We start from the raw sequence: 11466 nt of genomic DNA, 5'->3' as shown, positions 1-11466 counted from the left end.
TCCTAGTCCCGATAATTATAATTTCTTGTCGCCAATATTGACGTGTGTGTGTATATATAAATAGTGAGCTGCATTGCCGCGCCCCTTCCCTCCCCCTGAGCATTTATCCAGTAATGCCAGCGGGAGGGTGGGGGCTGGGATGGTGCGTTCAGGAATTACCCTTTCGGGGCCAAGCGGCTAAATGCTTCACAATATGCTGAAAGAAAAGCCCGGGCCACTGGCTTGTTTGCCCCCCAGGCTGAAAGTTGCCAGCCAGCCCCTGCCCCTTCCTCTATGTTACTGTGCATCTTTCCTCTGCCCCTTCCCCATATATGTGCCTCTGCCCCTTCCTATATGTTGCTGTGGGCTCCATTTACTAACAGATCAGTAGAATAGTGATAATTATCTTTTCCCTCTCTGTGGTAATTTTCATTTCTCAATCACTATTTAATAATCCTCTGGGTTGGAGCGAGCGCTAATGAAGAAAAGTCATGTCAGCGCTATTTTTCATGTTTATAGCCCTGACGATATATATATATATATTTAAATTAGAGTCTGGCACATGCGCATTGAAGGGAATAGTATTACACATGCGCAGCGAGACCGGACACAAGTCTTTATTATTTATTTGTGTGGTGGGGCAGGTTGTGAGCTTCCTGGCCGGCTAAGTGCATGGAAAAACTGTACGGTCTCTGCTTGGCAGCGGCAGTGACCCTCCTTCCCAGCATACGGTGTTGTTTGCTGGGCTGCGTCGCAGGGATGGAGCTGCTGCGGGAGGGTGGAAGGGGGGGCCGCCGGCTACTGATGTAGGGAAGGCGCCGGCTGTTGCTAACCATAGGGATCGGGCAAATCATACACGTTCCCCACCTTATTCAGTGCACTCACAATAAATGTATGGCGCCTGATCTGCTGATTGGCCAGACAAGTTTGTGGAAGTTTTGTTGTGGTTTGGGCCGCACTGCTGGCATTTTGCCTGTTTCTAAACACTACACATCACAGGAGGTTTTACCAGCACCCTCCAAGCCAAGACAATGTGTAATTACTGCCATCACCATAAATGTACTAAACATACTGTAATGCCCCAGTTTAATTATGCCACCAGATCATATATATGCAACAGTGCCCAACACATTGGTGATGTACAAATGTGTGCACGCATCACGCCATGCGATTAGCCGTGGCTGCGGGTGCCACAGTATGCCATGTCACACTGCTTTCACTTTCGCAACCATGCAATCCTAGGGGGTCATGTGTGCGATGTGTTGTGTGATCTGCCGCACAATTGGCAAAGAGGGTCACTTTTTGGTCATTTCTGCTGGCCAGCTTGGGGGGCTGCGAGTAGAAATGTCAGCGCCGGCGACTGTGCGTAGTCGAACGGAGCAACAATTGAATTGCTTTGTCGAGCACCATCTACTGGTCGCCGGCGCACAATACACTTGAATTCCCCCCATAGAGGTGAGGAGTAGCCTTAAGGTGCGTACACACTGGGCGATAAAGTGGACGACTGAACAATAACGATATCGTTATCGTTCAGTCATCCACTTTATCGTCCATTTTTAACCCCAAAAAGATGAACGATGATGACGACACGCGTTCCCGCGGGTCGTTCGTCATTATCGTTCATCGGGCTGACATGCAGGCCAACCTGACGATCTCGTCAGGTTGCTGCATGTCAGGGAATGGGGGAGAGAGCCCGGCGCTGAACGATATCGTTAATGATATCGTTCAGCGGCTGTGCTCAATGTCATGAATGACATTGAGCACAGCCTGCCGGGGACAATACTACACGATATCGCTCAGGAAGCATATCGTCTAGTGTGTACCCACCATTAGCCTTTTGTATATATAGATACTTTGGTGTCCACTTCTCAAAATTGTATCTGGAAAGCCTACTCTCTGCCGGCAAATCAGGGTCCTTCTGTGCACGCATGACCCGAGTCGGACACATGCACTGCTCTGGAATCCCAGTCTCGAGCTGATTCCACAAAAATTTCAAATATATACAAAAAAGTTTGAATATATAAAAATTTGTTTCCATTACTTTAGCCTCAATTTTAAGAGAAAAAAATCCTTTATTTTTTACGTTAAAGCATTTTTAACTCAGCTCTGCATCTGCTCTTGCGGGTGTGGTAGGTTCAAATCCTGACAGCGGCAGCCCGGCAAGGGTGAAAATCCTGATCGTCCCTAAGGTAAGTATTGCTAACCTAATTCCCCCCCTCCTAACCCTAACCCTCCCTTAAGGGTGCCTAACCCTAACCTCCCCCCCAAGTGCCTAACCCTAATCCCCCTAACCCCCCTTCCCCTAGCCTAACCCTAACCTCTTTGGGGGGTGGCTAACCCTAAGTAACCCTCAGGGGCTCTAAACCTAACTTCCGCTGCGGCTGTCCGTGCCAAGCATCACTTCGATCGGGATGCCGGGCGTCGGTCTTCTGGCGTCTGGTAAATGACAGGCGTCTAGATTTAGACACCTGTCATTAGTACCACGCCGGGATTAGAACGTCTGGAAGCCGGTGGGATTTAGACCGTCGGCTTCCAACCTACATCCCGCTCTGCTCCCGCTCTTGCCATCCTGAAATAGAGAACAGCCTGCGCTACAGATAACGCGGCTGCCCTTAATAAATGTGTGGTAAATAGCGTCCCCGGCTTTACCTGCAGAAGTAATTGCAGCAGATCCCCTGTGATGGCCCCCCTCTCACCCAACTGTTGTGAGGCCACTCCCCCTTTTCTGGCGCGCATGCCTTTGGCGCACACAAATGTCCTCATTACTCTTTGAACATTGTTGGGAGGTATACGTGTAACCTGTTGCTGCTGACAGTCAGACTTCTGTACATATAAAGGGCACTATCTTTAAGGGAAATCGTTCTTTAGTGCAGGAAGGGTTTGGTTTTAGTTATGTATTAGGTTAATGTGCTATTAGGAGGAAGGAGATCCAAAGTGTTACTATAGTTGTATTCATTGTATCTACTCTGTTATTTCCTCAGTGCGAAAAAGGCCAAGAAACAATCCAGGTACTGCGCGTGCTGCCGTGAGCGATACCTTGATCTGAAAGCTGTAAGTACTGTATGATGTATTTGTACTGCCTTAAGGTTCATATGCTCCATGAGCGATATCGTTAAGTGTTTCCCCTGCACTGCCGGGCTCAATGTCGTTCCCGACATTGAGCATACACACTGAATGATATCATTAACAATATAGTTCAGTGATGGCACCTCCTCATCCCCGAACTTGCACAACCTGATGATATTGTCAGGTTGCCCTGCAAGTAAGGAGGATGAAAGACATTAGCGATCTGCGGGAGCGTGCATCGTTAACATTATCTTGCATACACACTGGACGATATTGAATGCGATGAACGATTTCAATATCGTTATGGTCCATATCGGCCAATATATCGTCTAGTGTGTATGTGGCTTAAGTGTAGTATGTTTTTATAACAAACACAGAGGGCCTGATTCAGACCCACTCGCAAGCGGCTGTCCGCTCGCAAGTGGGTCGATGTTGTGTACTGCGCATGCGCACGACGGCGGGAGCTCCGTCGTGTGCATGCGCCAGACGCGACTAGCGAAGGAATTTCCTTCGCTCGTTGTGTCTGATCAAAGGGGGCGTGCTGTCGATGTTGATTGACAGCACGCCCCCTTTGGTGGGCGTGCCGGGGGCGTGCCTCCCTGACGGGGGCGTTCCCAAGGAAACGCCTACCGTCAGAAGCCGGCCCACTGACATCACTGATAGAGCCAAAATCACTCCGGGCCTTGCGGTTGAAAAACTCAACCGCAGGCTCCGGCTCGCAGTGGCGATGGTCGCGATGGTCAAGACCATCGCGGCCATCAAACTGCACGCTCGTATAGGCTGTGGGTGGTGACCCACAGCTATACGAGCGTCCAGGAGGACGCTCCATAATTATGGAGGGCGGCCCTCATTCAGAGCGTGCGCTCTGCTCAGAGCGTACGGCTCTGAATGAGGGCCAGAATCCTGTATTAGGAGTAGCAGATCTGGGATCTCTCCTGCTATCACTGTGTCTTGGGGGCAGGATAATTGTCTGCAGCATTCAGAGTGGTTATAGTGCAGGGATCAGGATAGTGCATCAAGTGCTTGTTCCATTTGGTAGATGCAGTAGCGGCTACAGGTACGGGCAAGCCGGTCCGTCGCCCGGAGCGCTACTGTTTCCGGAGGGCGCAGGAAACGCCCACCTCCCTCCCAGCGCTATGGGCTATAATTAAGGTCAGCTGGGAGGGAGCGGAGCAGGGAAGGGGCAGCAACACAGGATGGCGCTGGGCGCAGCACAGCCTAGCACCGGCCCTGGGTAGATGACATGTAATCCTGTGTCAGTTGTCAATCATAGGGCCTGATTCAGATGCGCTCGCAAGATGGTCGATGGTCAGGCAGTGCGCATGCGCGGCGTGCACACTGTGCGTGCGCGAGCCCCGGAGCGAGTGAGAACTTCACTCACTCGGGGCTCGCAGCAAAACGGGCCGGTTGTCGATGTTGATCTACAGCTCACCCCGTTTTGTAGGCGGGTCAGTGGGGGATGGCTGCACAAATGGACGCGTTCCCTCTCTCTCTTCCCTCTCTTCCTCTCTCCTCTCTCTCTCCATATTCCTTCTCTCTCTCTCTTCCTATTACTTCTTCCTCTCTCCCTCTCTTCTCTCTCTCTTCTTCTCTCTCTCCCTCTTCCTTCTCTCTCTCTTTCTCCCTCTCCCTATTCTGTCTCTCTCTCTCTCTCCCCCTATTCTGTCTCTCCCTCTCCCTATTCCGTCTCTCTCTGTATCTCCCTCTCTCCCTCTTCCTTATCTTTCTCCCTATTCCTTCTCTCTCTCTCTCTCTCTCCCCCCATTCCTTCTCTCTCTCCCTATTCCTTCTCTTTCTCCCTCTCCCTGGGCCTGATTCAGACCCGGTCGCAAGCGCTGAGCGCTCGCAACTGGGTCGATGGTGGCCCAGAGCGCATGCGCACAACGGAGCCGGCTCCACCGTGCGCATGCGCGAGACCCGGATAGTGATGGGCAATCCGTCGCTCCGGGACTCGTACCAAACGGGGCGTACTGTCGATGTTGAGTGACAGCACGCCTCCTTTGGTGGGCGGGCCAGGGGGGTGGCTGCCCAGAGGGAGGCATTACCATGTGAACGCCTACCACTTGGGGCCCGCACCACTGACATCACAAGTGATGTCAGTGGAGAGATTCCGGCTCTGTTAGAGCCAAAATCTCTCTGGGGCTTGCGGCAACGAGACCCTACCACAAGGGTCTCGTCGCAAGCCCGATGGTCGCGATGGCCTTGATCATCGCGACCATCTTCCTGGCCGCACACTATAGCTGTGGGTGGTCACCCACAGCTATGCGAGCGGCCAAGAGGTCGTTCTAAAAAAAAAAAAGAAACGGCCCTGATTCAGAGCGACCAGCTCTGAATCAGGACCCCTATTCCTTCTCTTTCTCCATCTCCCTGTTCCCTCTCTCTCTTTCTCTCTATTCCTTCTCTCTCTCTTTCACCCTATTCCTTCTCTCTTCCTATTTCTTCTCCCTCTCTCTCTCTCTATTCCTTCTCTCTCTCCTTCTCCTTAGACCTTCTCTCCCTATTCCTTCTCTCTCTCTTTCTCCCTATTCCTTCTCTCTCTCACTCTCTTTCTCCCTATTTCTTCTCTCCCCCCCCCCTATTACTTTGCTCTCTCTTCCTATTCCTTCTCTCTATCTCCCTATTCCTTCTCTCTCTCTTTCTCCCTATTTCTTCTCTCTCTTCCTCTCTTCTCTCTCCTCTCTCTTTCTCCCTATGCCTTCTCTCTCTCTTCCTATTCCTTCTTCCTCTCTCCCTCTCTTCTCTCTCTCTCTTCCTCTCTCTCCCCCTATTCCGTCTCTCCCTCTCCCTATTTCGTCTCTCTCTGTATCTCCCTCCCTCTTTGTATCTCTCTTCCTTCTCTTTATTCCTATTCCTTCTCTCTCTCTTTCTCCCTATTCCTTCTCTCTCTCCCTATTCCTTCTCTTTTTAACTCTCCCTATTCCTTCTCTTTCTCCATCTCCCTATTCCCTCTCTCTCTCTTTCTCCCTATTCCTTCTCTCTATCTTCCTATTTCTTCTCCCTCTCTCTCTCCCTATTCCTTCTCACTCTCTATTTCTCTCTATTCCTTCTCTCTCTCTCTCCCTATTACTTCTCTCTCCCTTCCTATTCCTTCTCTCTCTTTCTCCCTATTCCTTCTCTCTCTTCTCTCCCTCTTCCCTCTCTCTCTCTCTTCCTCTCTCTCTCTCCTTATTCCTTCTGTCTCTTCCTATTCCTTCTCCCTCTCTCTTCCTCTCTCCCTATTCCTTCTCTCTCTTTCTCCCTATAACTTCTCTCTCTCCCTATTCGTTCTCTTTCTCCCTCTCCCTATTCCCTCTATCTCTTTCTCCCTCTCCCTATTTCTTCTCTCTCTCTCTTTCTCCCTCTCCCTATTCCATCTCTCTCTCTCTTTCTCCCCCTATTCCATCTCTCCCTCTGCCTATTCCGTCTCTCTCTGTATCTCCATCTCTCTATGCGAGCGGCAAGGAGGTCGTTCTAAAAAAAAAAAACGTCCCTGATTCAGAGCGAGCGCTCTGTCAGAGCGACCGGCTCTGAATCAAGGCCCCAATTCCTTCTCTTTCAACATCTCCCTATTCCCTCTCTCTCTCTTTCTCCCTATTCCTTCTCTCTCTCTCTTCCTATTTCTTCTCCCTCTCTCTTTCTCTCTATTCCTTCTCTCTCTCTCTTTCTCCCTATTCCTTCTCTTTCTCCCTATTCCTTCTCTCTCTCCCTATTCCTACTCTTTCTCCCTCTCCCTATTCCTTCTCTTTCTCCCTATTCCCTCTCTCTACCTATTCCTTCTCTCTCTCCCTATTCCTTCTCTCTCTTTCTCCCTCTCCCTATTCCTTCTCTCTCTTTCTCCCTCTTCCGTCTTTATCCCTATTCCTTCTCTCTCTCCCTATTCATTCTCTCCCTCTCCCTATTCCTTATCTCAATCTCTTCCTATTCCTTCTCTCTCTCCCTTTTCCTTCTTTCTCTCTCTTTCTCACTATTCCTTCTCTCTCTCTCTCTCTCTCTCTCTCTCTCTCTCTCTCCCTATTCCTTCTCTCTCTTTCTTCTCTATCTCTTCCCTCTCTCTCCCTATTCCTTCTATCTCTCTCTTCCTTTTCCTTCCCTCTCTCTTCCTCTCTTCTGTCTCTCTCCCTATTCCGTCTCTCCCACTCCCTATTCCGTCTCTCTCTCTCTCTGTCTCTCTTCCTTCTCCCTCTCTCTCTCCCTTCTCTTTCTCCCTATTCCCTCTATCCCTATTCCTTCTCTATCTCTTTCTCCCTCTCCCTATTCCTTATCTCTCTCTCTTTCTCCCTATTCCGTCTCTCTCTCTCTTTCTCCCTCTCCATATTCCCTCTCACTCTCTTTCTCCCTATTCCTTCTCTCACTCTCTTCCTATTTCTTCTCCCTCTCTCTTTCTCCCTATTCCTTCTCCCTGTCTCTATTTCTCCCTATTCCTTCTCTCTCTCCCTCCCTATTTCTTCTCTCTCTCTTCCTATTCCTTCTCTCTCTCTCCCTATTCCTTCTCTCTCTTCCTATTCCTTCTCTCTTTCTCTCTTCCCTCTCTCTCTCTTACTCTGTTCTCTCTCTCTCCCTATTCCTTCTGTCTCTTCCTATTCCTTCTCCCTCTCTCTTCCTCTCTCCCTATTCCTTCTCTCTCTTTCTCCCTACAACTTCTCTCTCTTCCTATTCGTTCTCTTTCTCCCTCTCCCTATTCCCTCTCTCTCTTTCTACCTCTCCCTATTTCTTCTCTCTCTTTCTCCCTCTCCCTAAATCCATCTCTCTCTCTCCCCATATTCCCTCTCACTCTCTTTCTCCCTATTCCTTCTCTCTCACTCTCTTCCTATTTCTTCTCCCTCTCTCTTTCTCCCTATTCCTTCTCCCTGTCTCTATTTCTCCCTATTCCTTTTCTCTCTCTCTTCCTATTAATTATCTCTCTCTTCCTATTCCTTCTCTTTCTCTCTTCCCTCTCTCTCTCCTCTGTTCTCTCTCTCTCCCTATTCCTGCTGTCTCTTCCTATTCCTTCTCCCTCTCTCTTCCTCTCTCCCTATAACTTCTCTCTCTTCCTATTCATTCTTTCTCCCTCTCCCTATTCCCTCTCTCTCTTTCTACCTCTCCCTATTTCTTCTCTCTCTTTCTCCCTCTCCCTAAATCCATCTCTCTCTCTCTCCCCCTATTCCATCTCTCCCTCTCCCTATTCCGTCTCTCTGTATCTCCCACTCTCTCTGTCTCACTCTCTCTTCCTTCTCTTTCTGCCTATTCCTTCTCTCTCTTTCTCCCTATTCCTTCTCTCTCTCCCTATTCCTTCTCTTTCTCCCTCTCCCTGAGCCTGATTCAGACCCAGTCACAAGCACTGAGCGCTCACAACCGGGTCGATGGTGGCCCAGAGCGCATGCGCAAGACAGAGCCGGCTCCGTTGTGCGCATGTGCGAGACCCGGATAGCGAAGGGCAATCCGTCGCTACGTGTCTTGTACCAAAGGGGGCGTGCTGTCGATGTTGAGTGACAGCACGCCCCCTTTGGTGGGCGGGCCTGGGGTGGTGGCTGCCCAGATGGAGGCGTTCCCCTACCGTTTGGGGCCGGCCCACTGACATCATAAGTGATGTCAGTGGAAAGATTCCGGCTGTTAGAGCCGAAATCTCTCTGGGGCTTGCAGCAACGAGACCCTACCACAAGAGTCTCGTCGCAAGCCCGATGGTTGTGATGGTCTTGACCATCGCGACCATCTTCCTGGCCACTTGCTATAGCTGTGGGTGGTCACCCACAGCTATGCGAGCGGCCAGGAGGTCGTTCTAAAAAAAAAAAAAACGGCCCTGATTCAGAGCGAGCGCTATGTCAGAGCGACCGGCTCTGAATCAGGGCCCCTATTCCTTCTCTTTCTCCATCTCCCTATTCCCTCTCTCTCTCTTTCTCCCTATTCCTTATCTCTCTCTTCCTATTTCTTCTCCCTCTCTCTTTCTCTCTATTCCTTCTCTCTCTCTTTCTCCCTATTCCTTCTCTCTCTTCCTATTCCTTCTCTCTTTCTCCCTATTCTGTCTCTCTCTCTCTCCCTATTCCCTTTCTCTCTTGCTCTCTATTCCTTCTCTCTCTCCCTATTCCTTCTCTCTCTCTCTTCCTATTTCTTCTCCCTCTCTCTTTCTATTCTTTCTCTCTCTCTCTTTCTCCCTATTCCGTCTCTCTTCCTATTCCTTCTCTCTCTCTCCCTATTCCCTTTCTCTCTATTCCTTCTCTCTCTCCCTATTCCTTCTCTCTCTCTTCCTATTTCTTCTGCCTCTCTCTTTCTATTCCTTCTCTCTCTCTCTTTCTCCCTATTCCGTCTCTCTTCCTATTCCTTCTCTCTCTTTCTCCCTATTCCTTCTCTCTCTATCTCTTTCTCCCTATTTCTTCTCTCTCTCCCCCTCTATTACTTCGCTTTCTCTTCCTATTCCTTCTCTCTCTTTCTCCCTATTCCTTCTCTGTCTCTTCCCTCTCTCTCTTCTATCTTTCTCCATATTCCTTCTCTCTCTCTCTCTTCCTATTCCTTCTTCCTCTCTCCCTCTCTCTCTTCATTCTCTCTCTCTCTCTTTCTCCCTCTCCCTATTCCGTCTCTCCCTCTCCCTATTCCATCTCTCTCTGTCTCTCTCTCTTCCTTCTCTTTCTCCCTATGCCTTCTCTTTCTTCCTCTCCCTATTCCTTCTCTCTCTCTTCCTATTTCTTCTCCCTCTCTCTCTCTCTCTATTCCTTCTCATTCTCTCTATTTCTCCCTATTCCTTCTCTCTCTCTCCCTATTACTTCTCTCTCTCTTCCTATTCCTTCTCTCTCCCTATTCCTTCTCTCTCTTTCTCCCTATTTCTTCTCTCTCTCTCTCTCTCTCCCTATTCCTTCTCTCTCTCTTCTCTCTCTCCTCTCGCTCCCTTTCTCCCTATTCCTTCTCTCTCTTCCTATTCTTTCTTCCTCTCTCTCTCCCTTTCTCCCTCTCCCTATTCTGTCTCTCCCTCTCCCTTTTCCATCTCTCTCTGTCCCTCTCTCTCTGTCTCTCTCTTCCTTCTCTTTCTCCCTATTCCTTCTCTCTCTCCCTATTCCTTCTCTTTCTCCATCTCCCTATTCCCTCTCTCTCTTTCTCCCTATTCATTCTCTCTCTTCCTTTTTCTTTTCCCTCTCTCTCTCCCTATTCCTTCTCTCACTCTTCTCTCTCTCTCTTCCCTCTCTCTCTCTCCCTATTACTTCTCTCTCTTCCTATTCCTTCTCTCTCCCTTTCTCCCTATTCCTTCTCTCTCTCTCTCCTTATTCCTTCTCTTCCTATTCCTTCTCCCTCTCTCTCTTCCTCTCTTCTCTCGCTCTTTCTCTCTATTCCTTATCTCTCTTTCTCCCTATTCCTTCTCTCTCTCCCTATTCCTTCTCTTTCTCCATCTCCCTATTCCCTCTCTCTCTTTCTCCCTATTCATTCTCTCTCTTCCTTTTTCTTCTCCCTCTCTCTCTCCCTATTCCTTCTCTCATCCTATTCCTTCTCTCTCTTCCCTCTCTCTCGTCTCTATTCCTATTCCTTCTCTCTCTCCCTATTCCTTCTCTCTTCCTATTCCTTCTCCCTCTCTCTCTTCCTCTCTTCTCTCACTCTTTCTCCCTATTCCTTATCTCTCTTTCTCTCTATTCCTTATCTCTCTCTCCCTATTCCTTCTCTTTCTCCCTATTCCTTCTCTCTCTCTTTCTCCCTCTCCCTTCTCTCTCTCTTTCTCCCTCTTCCGTCTTTACCCCTATTCCTTCACTCTCTCCCTATTCCTTCTCTCTCCCTCTCCCTATTCCTTCTCTCTCTCTTCCTATTCCTTCTCTCTCTTTCTCCATTTTCCTTATTTCTGTCTATTTCTCACTATTCCTTCTCTCTCTTCTCTCTCTATTCCTTCTATCTCTTTCTTCCTATTCCTTCTCTCTTCTCTCTCTCCCTATTCCATCTCTCCCTCTCCCTATTCTGTCTGTCTCCCTCTCTCTCCCTATTCCTCCTCTCTCTCTCTTTCTCCCTATTCCTTCTCTCTCCCTTCTTTTTCTCCCTATTCCCTCTCTCTATTCCTTCTCTCTTTCTCCCTCTCCCTTCTTTCTCCCTCTTCCGTCTTTATCGCTATTCCTTCACTCTCCCTATTCCTTCTCCCTCTCCCTATTCCTTCTCTCTCTTCCTATTCCTTCTCTCTCTCTCTCTCCCTTTTCCTTATTTATGTCTCTTTCTCACTATTCCTTCTCTCTCTATTCCTTCTATCTCTTTCTTCCTATTCCTTCTCTCTTCCTCTCTCTCCCTATTCCGTCTCTCTCCCTATTCCTTCTCTATCTCTCTCTCTTTCTCCCTATTCCTTCTCTCTCTCCCTTCTCTTTCTACCTATTCCCTCTCTCTCCCTATTCCTTCCCTATCTCTCTCTCTTTCTCCATCTTCCGTCTCTCTCTCTTTCTCCCTCTCCATATTCCCTCTCTCTTTCTCCCTGTTCCTTCTCTCTCTCTCTCTTCCTATTCCTTCTCC

This window comes from Taudactylus pleione, unplaced genomic scaffold, assembly GCF_031769625.1.
Source record: "Taudactylus pleione unplaced genomic scaffold, aTauple2 ptg000731l, whole genome shotgun sequence".
In the NCBI taxonomy this organism is placed as follows: domain Eukaryota; kingdom Metazoa; phylum Chordata; class Amphibia; order Anura; family Myobatrachidae; genus Taudactylus; species Taudactylus pleione.
The sequence above is the reverse complement of the archived record's forward strand: the minus strand, read 5'-3'. Positions refer to the sequence as shown.